Source organism: Lipotes vexillifer, unplaced genomic scaffold, assembly GCF_000442215.2.
Source record: "Lipotes vexillifer unplaced genomic scaffold, Lipotes_vexillifer_v1.1 scaffold537, whole genome shotgun sequence".
Lineage (NCBI taxonomy): Eukaryota > Metazoa > Chordata > Mammalia > Artiodactyla > Lipotidae > Lipotes > Lipotes vexillifer.
The window spans coordinates 1,374,238-1,383,196 of NW_006776635.1; positions in this window are offsets into that span (position 1 = coordinate 1,374,238).

Here is an 8,959-nt window from a genome sequence, read left to right on the forward strand (position 1 = left end):
ATGTGCTTTCTACACCCAAACACCTTCGTGTTCAATAAATTTTCAGATCAGCTGAAATTCAGCTCAATAAATTCTAACTATTCATAAACTATTCTAATGGATTAAACTTGTCAGGCAAGTAGTTCTTACAAAGCAAAGACATAGACATGTTTCTTGACCTTGACATAAAACCTTGACCTAGTCTTTGGACAGGGGTTCTTAACCTCAGGTTTATGGATAACTGAATGAACCTAAAGGACATCAGGCCAACTGTGAATTCTCTCTAAGCATAGGAGAAAATTTGGGATATGATTGCATGCGTATTTTTCTGGGATGAGAAACCATAGCTCTCATTTAATTCTCAAATGGCTCTGTGTCTAATAAATAATAAGGAAGAAAATAAAATGTTTAAGAACCAGAGATTTAGAATATTTTTTTAAACAAAACGTTGCTTACAAACCTCAGAAAAAAATTGTTTTAGAATCCATAATGAGCTGTTTTTGGCTAGCATGCATAAACTGAGCAGCCACTTTGGAAAATTAATATGAAAACACAAAAATGTAATTGCTAAGCAACCTGTGCATTAAGCATCATTTTCAATTAATTTTAGCTAAGAATTGGGCTATTAATTTTAATATCTTACAATCACATTCATAATTAATTGAAGTTAATCGCTTTAAAACTCACTTTAGAGGCTCTGCAAACCATAGCATGTTTTGATTTTTGCAAGGGTTTCTCTTATTAAAAGTATGAAACCCCATATCATCTTGACAGAGTCCCACAATACTGGAAATGTATGGATCTTTTTCTTTAATGACAGCTTAAAATGTGAGACTCTATCATTCAAAAATAAAAAAGAAAATTATTTAACCCAATTCTTAATCATATAACATTTTGCATGTAACTCAATATTTTAGTTGATTTTTAACTGTTCTTTATCTACTCTAAGAAGCTAACTAGCTTTCTTGAAAGGTAGCAGTAACAAAATTATTAAAATATTATAAAGTTATCAAAGTCTTTAGTATGTAAGAGAAAAGGAAGTGTTGACCATGCTTTGGTAAGCAGTGTAGCTGGTGAACCTAGAAAATTCAGACCTTGCTGGGGGGCATTGATTCAAAGCTACTAGGAACAAAACCTGACTCTTCTAGAATGGAATCAAATAAGAAATTTTAGAAAACTTCTGGAAGAAGACAACTTTTTGGAAAAGATGATGGAATTTAATTACTTTGGGGATTATTGTTATTGATTTTTATGTACTTTGGGTATTTTTCTGTAATTTCATATTGAATCCAACATAAAAGGCTATTTCAGGGATGCATTATCAACAGCTCTCAGAATCTTGTCAAATAAACTTTTTACTTAGAAAGGATTTCATTTCACTGAACGTTCATTCTCCCTGACATCCCTAGAGTCAGCCCCAAATCTCCACAGCCTGAGGTCTTAAATGAATTACCTGCATTATAAGTCATGACCAAGAGATGAAAGGATGCTTTCTAGTCACACAGAACTTTGTTGGAGAGTTTTAGCCAGCGCAAAAATAACATGCCAATGTATGGGTGGAGAAATAATTAATAAAAGGCATGTCTCAGCAGTATTGTTGCAAAGCTAAATGTATCCTATAGCCCTAATTCTCCAGTATTGTCCTGTTTCAAACATTGTCCACATTTTCCTCTCCTAGGGGTCAGAGGATGAATGCTGATTCACTATGAGGAGAGTCCAGTGTCAAGGGCAAAGGACAAGTAGCACAGTAGGATCTGGGCAAGTTAGAGGCTGGGAGTTCTGAGGGTAATAGCAGGAGACCAAGTGCCAGTCTAAGAAGAAATCACTGACAAAGAGTAATTGACACCTCTTCACCCCAGTAAATCCCCTGAGAGAGGGACTTGCTGGAGTCCCCAAGCCAAGAGGCAACCCTCAGGGAGGAAACTATTTCTGGTTTTTGTTTTCCTTGTCTTATTAACAATTTATTTTTCTTATTATAGAGTAACAAATGTTCATTGTAGAAAATTTGGTCATACATATATAAGTGTATCCCTAACCAGTAAGAGCAACTACTGACAATTTGTTATTTTTCCTCCCAGTGGTTTGCTACATCTATTGCTTTCCATCCATATGTTTGCACACTGACAAAATTCCAAAATCTAAGTGGTAATCCAACTTTATTCATTTAATGTATTATGTGTAAATATTTCTTCAGAGACACTTGTTTCTGACTTTCCCTGGTTCTGATAGGCAATCCCTCCCTACTGACACCCCACCCCCCACATATACATATACTTTTCTAAATTATCTAATTTTTTAAAATATATATTTATTTATTTATTTTGGCTGTGCTGGGTCTCAGTTGCAGCATGTGGGATCTTCATTGCGGCATGTGGGATCTTTAGTTGTGGCATGTGGGATTATCTGATTTGTTTTTTAAGAGAAAAGTTGAGTATTATTTTCACAAAACCAAAAACAGGAAGGAAAGGAAGGGGAAAGGAAAGGGGAAAGAAAAGACAGAGAGAGAGAGAGAGAGGGAGAGAGACTGTGTTAGTTTTACTTTGGCCTAGGAAATGTTCTTTCTGCCATTTCAGGACACCTGCCCCCTCTATGCCCAACTCACCCCCTCCATCTCTTCTGTCAATATTTCTGCACACTTTCTTTGAGCCCCAAACACTGAACAGTACACAAGTGGAGGAAAGGGGGACCATTTATTGACCTAATATTGTGCTATGGATAAATTTCTGTCAAAGTAACCAATTTGCTCCAAACCTCTTGAGGTGGGGCAATGATCGAGTGGCCCAATAGCTAATGAGCACTTAATGAATGAGTGCTGAATCGAGGTGAATGTTTTGAGCGGGGAGAGGGCAGGGAAAGTTTGAAGAAGCCTGAAGGCATTAGGCGCCTGCATGGAAGTGGAGCTAGTAGGGAGCTAGTAGGGAGCTCAAGGGAGAGAGGTGTTGTAAAAGGGGGCCTCGGGATGAAAGAGACAAAATTTCAAAACCTCACCATCTCTTTTCATCAATCAATCAGAAATGAGCATACGCTGACACCCACTGAGGCATTTCCTGTCTGGCAGCTGTGGAAACAACTCCTCAGCTTCTGCTGCCTGGGAGGGTTTCCGCATCCTGAAAGGGGTGCTTTGGATGAAGCAGGAAGAGCTGTGTTAGTGTAGATTGAACTGTATTTGCGTTGGTGAATAAGAATCCCCTAGACTAAGACAAGCCTTAGGCAAAATCATGAGGGAGGTTGGTTTTGAGGAGGTGGAGATAGGGAGAGAATCCAGGTCTCCAGAAAGCCCCTCAGAGACAGCAGCATTCAGAGCGCTTTCAAGGCCTTGTATCTGGCACAGGGCAAGCTCTTGGCACATGTTCTTTGAACGAGTAAACATGGAAACGGAGCTTTAGGCTCCCTCCCAGCAGGGAAGTGAGAATTCATCAGCTGTCCCCAACTGGCATAAAAGAAGTTGGGCTGCTTGACTTCACATATGAAAACAGGGAGCTCAAGAATAAAAAAAAAAAAACAAAAAATAGAGAACCGACCCTCATAACTGGGACTAGAAAATTCTCAGTATCTGTCCTGGGTCATGGATCGTGCCCTGTTCCCAAGTTGAATGTTAGGACAAGTAAGGCAATTCTATTAGTGTCCTGAGAGGGGTTATAGAGAAGTATAGAAAGGTCGAAAAACACACTAGGCTGCTATGGCAAGCTGAATATTTTGTATCTTATCTTTCTGTAAGAGGCAGCCATAGAAGTTTTTAGGCAAGAAAATGACCTGATTAAAAATTAATGTGGTCATTTTGAGAAAGAAAGGAGGGTCAACTCCCGTTAAGGAGCTAAGTTAATGAACAAAGATATTAAGTCTTTATGAGTAAAAGTCCATTAAAATGGACTTAGTTTAAAACCCAAGTGTGACTCACAACTTAAGGAGTTTGAATTGAAACCTCTTCACTTTATGACTTTTCTTACTATAAATAGAACCCTCACCCTTGCCAATAGTAACCACCAATTCTCATATTTATGATTACAAATTACTTCCAATGAAAAAGGCCCCAACTACCCATCCTTTCAACACCAATGCTAATGTAAAATCAAGGATAAGGCAATATAGCTGCACTTAAAGATCATCGAAGAATATGAAAATTTCTCCTTCTCAGAACTTATCATTGCAAGATGTCTGGGATCTTCATGCTCACTGACTTAGAAGTTAAACATTTTGAAGAGTAGACTTTTATTTTCAGTGGAACACATGGTTTCTGTGAGCAGCAAAGAAAGTATACACTGCTCTAGGGAGACGTATGTGTAACACCATGTCTTCATTCTGAGATTCTTAGACCTTTGATATTAATGGGTCTCAGCCAAAAGGATCAATTGTGATATGGCTTATGTATTTTTGGTTTATAATTGTATTTTTGGTTTATACTTGTTGAAAAACTGTACTGTTGGAGGTGGTTGAAACATTTATCTTCCATTTCCTCATGTTTCTATGGGTAAAAAGCATAGTCAGGTGTTGGAGTACATACTTTTCTCTTTACTCCCTTTGGTGTCTCTGATGGACAGGAAAATTGTATTCTTGTTCTAGGCCTGACACTTATTAGGTGTCAAAATCTGGGCAAGGTAAACTCTTTGCTCCAACATTCCAGTGTGTATCTTCTCTCTCAAGGTTAAAAAAGTAATTTCAAATTCTCTATTGGGTAATTAATCAATCTGTGAACGAAAACCTTCTGGCACACTATACATTTAAACACTGTAAAAGAGCATTGTTCATGATTATATTCGGTAAACTTTGTGAAAGCACTGTTCTCAATTTTTTGTTGGCACTTGTCAACTTTCGTTTAAGTAGTTAATGAGGAAGCCTATAGGAAGACAAAAGAGCTGACTTGGGGCTTCCCTGGTGGCACAGTGGTTGAGAGTCCGCCTGCCGATGCAGCGGACATGGGTTCGTGCCCCGGTCTGGGAGGATCCCACATGCCGAAGAGCGGCTGGGCCTGTGAGCCATGGCCGCTGAGCCTGCGTGTCTGGAGCCTATGCTCTGCAATGGGAGAGGCCACAACAGTGAGAGGCCTGCATACAAAAAAAAAAAAAAAAAAAGAGCTGATTTGACAAACACTTGAAGAATGGGGACTTGTCAGTAGGAAAAGAAATTCTGAATTTCCTACTCACTGGTATATGGCCAGTGAATAAGATTAATTTCTCTAAAAGCAATAATGTATCACTTTCTGTTTTTTAAAAAATTATTTGATGGTTGCCAATCAAATATACTACAGCAAAAAGTTGCATTCTCCCATAGAAGCAGAAGAGTATAAGTAGATAATGCTCTTGCTAGCAAGATAACAGAAAATCAGTCAACCATTACCTTACCTTTTTCCACATTTTGAAGTAAATTATTCTTTCACACATCTAAATGAAAGAAAGACAATGAAACTGCAGATTGATTGTATTTGCAAAAGATTCCTTGGGACTTTCTTTTAGATATAATGAAAGTTCAGGAAGCTTTCAATTCAGTTTGCAGATCTCAGGAAGAATTTCAGAAATTTTATATTTTAGCTGATGAATTATAAGGTGAAACCTGTTTCTTAAATTTGTGGTTGCTTGTATATGTCATTTTTGGAGAAAAGCTCTGAAAATATGAAGGTGAACTTCTTAAATCTGTCATTTATAAGTAAGAGCCATCCTGTTGCTAGGTCCAGAGGTACAGAGGAGAGAAAGGTCTCCAAGGTTGTTATTGTCATTTTTTGAATGTTCATTATGAAAGTAACATAATGTCACTATAAAACAATTAAAAAAAACTAAATTGTATAAAACAAAAATTAGGAGAATCCTCTCACTGTTTAATTTTATTCCCCATTGGTAGCCACTGCTAATATTTTAGTATATATCCTTCCATGCCTTACACACGCACACGCACACACACACACACACACACACACACACTTTTTAGCAAAGATGGGATCACACTATTCAAGATGTTCTACAACTTCTTTTCTCACTTAACAGTGTCTCTTTGACATCTACCCACATCACTGGTTATAGATCTTTCCTGTTTAATGCTGCATGGTATTCCATTGTATGAACATCATAATTTAACTAGTGATGAGCACGGGGTGATTTCCAGTTTTCACTGAGAAACAGTTAACATAGTTCTTGAGAGCCCAGACTCTGGCAGTAGGCTGCATGTGCTCATAAGCCCAGTTCCTCCACTTACTAACTTATTCAAATTACTTAACTTCCTAGTTCTCAGTTATTTCATCTGTAAAATGGGAAGAAATTAGCACTTACCCTAGAAAGTTGTTGTGAAGAGTTAATAAGTATAAAATGCTTAAATAGTGCCTTCCTCACTGTAAGTACTATGTGAAGGTTCACTATGGTATTTTTGTTGCTAGGGACAATTCTGCAATCTATTGCTTTCATATATATCTGAATTTTAACTCTTGAACAGATCGTATGTTTTTAAGGACAAAGAATTAGGCTGTGGTGAAAATAGCCAATGAACTCTTAGCCTTCATTTCTTATATAGCAGAAATATTATGAACAGAAAAGGCAATACATTGCTCTGCTCATGGAACCCCAGTGCTAGAAACCATAAATAAAGACATGTATGTTCTGAATTTCTCCAATTTATCCCTATTTCCAAAGTCCTAGTTCAGTCCATCATCTTCCCTTACCTGGGTTGTTACAAAAATCTTCTAACATCTTTGCCTGCCTGCTTCTGGGTCCCCCATCCCTTCCAACCAACCTCTACCACTGCTGCCAAAGGGACATTTTAATGTTCCTTAATTTCTAGAGGTTAAAATGTAAACTCTTTAACCTGGAATGCAAGGCCCTTTGTGAGCTTGTCCCTGCCTATCTCTCCAAACTCCCTTTTACAGCTCTGGCTTACTTCCATACTCCAGCCACACTGGCTTAACCAACACACCTCTGAATGTACCACACTGTTTCATCCTCTGGAAATTGCATGCACAGTCCTCCTTCTTTGAATTCTGTACCCCCTTTGTCGATCTTTTGAAGCCTCCTTGTCTTTTAAAGCCAAGATCTTGTATCTCCATGTCTTTGATATCTCCTTTGAACTATAGCTTCTGAAAGGATTTCTGATGACCTTAACTTTATATCACCATTTTCTACCCTAACTAGGCACTTTTCACACTGCAACTATATGCTTATGGAAGCACCAAACATACCAGGCCACAAATATGAAGAAAAGAGCTCGAACTCTGATTTTTATAAGATCCCAACTGAAAATAATGTCCAATACATTATATGAATGCTTTCTGAATTAATGAATGAACAATCTAAAACTGAAACTCTACTTATTTTATCGGAAAGCTGTTTCCTTAGGTGTGGAGTCATGGTAAGGCCAGGGAAATGTATATACTTCCAGGGATGAGCTGAAATCTCTCAGTTGCCTGGGGATTTTAAAACAGCCTTTCATTAGTCATGTTTTACAAGTGTTGAATAAGCACCGAATAGGAATAGAAAGACTTGGGTTATGATCATGGTCGCACCACTCTCTGGTTATATGATCCTGAGACAGGCACTTATCTTGTGTTCATAAATTTAAAAATGAGGGAGCTGAAAGGAATGACAGCTAAAGGATTTTAAAGGTAGCTTTCCAGCAACTTTAAAAACTGAATGTAGTGCCTAAAAGAAGATTTGACCTGCTCAAGTTCATTACAGCTCATTCCCTTATAGAAACAGGTGCTTTCAGATCAGCAATGGCACAATGAGCAAAGATCCTAAGTGTCAAAACTCATCAAATTACTATTGTAATAGAGCAGATGATCAGGTTTGACATTTCTTTTGAAAAATGAATATTTCAACATTTCCTAATGTTCTAAAATAAATGTGGGAAAGGGTATTCCCAGGGCTTCTAAATTGCACAGTTAAAGCTGCATTCTATTTTACCAACATCATGGCTTAATTAAGGTCTGTACATAAGTGTAAATGATTACTGTTTACAAAGTCAGCTGTGTGATGTACAGATTTCCGTTGGTAGTATAATTAAGACTTCCAGATATTTATAAACATTTTTAATTTCAAAATGACAAGTCATCTTGTACTAAATTAATAAAAAAAGATCTAATATAACTGTCAAGAAAGACATTATCTTTCTTTACTCCAGATCATAAATTATGGGTGGAATATTTATTACCTCAAAAGGGAAACCCTGAATTCGTTTAGCAGTCACACCCCATTCCCTCTCCCAAGGATCCTGGTAACCACTAAACTGCTTTCTATATCCAAGGCTTTATCTTTTCTGGATATTTCATATAAAAGGAATCATACAACATGTGAAAAAAAATAAATTATGGGTGAAGAAACACTAAACTGAGAGATTTGGTAGGTTTTAAATTTTTGTTTTATTGAATAATATTAATTTAATGTGTATGTGATGTGCTATTGATTTGATTGAGCAGGAACTGGTGATTAAACTTTTTTACAATAAGTTTTCACCATGCCTGAGAATGTTATGTAAAGAGGGCCTCCATCCTGGTTAGAGGATGTAGCATTCACACAATGGTTGAGAGACATGTTGAACATCTGCTATGTACCAGGCTACTATTTTATTATCATTGAATCATTAAAACAGCATCATAAGGACATACTATAATTATTGACACTTTATGAGTGAGAATGATGAAGCTCAGAATGGTCGGTACAAGTTGTTTGATTCAAAGGCTATGTCCTCCGGGTAACACCAAACGACCATCACCAAATAAAATGTAGCTAAATGCCTCCCTCCAGAGGCATTTGGGGTATGCCTCTGGAGGGGACTGAATTGAGGGGTGATATAAGCAGAGAACTAGGGAAGTCACAAGGCAATGAGAATTGTGTCCTTGTGTAACACTTCTCAAATTTCAACAAGCAGACTAGTCTGCTTGAGACTAGTCAACAAGCAGACTAGTCACTTGAGGATGTTGTTAATTGCAGAATATCATTCAGTAGGTTTGGGCTGGGACTGAGATCCTGCTATTCTAACAACTCCTCAGTGATGCCAATGCTGC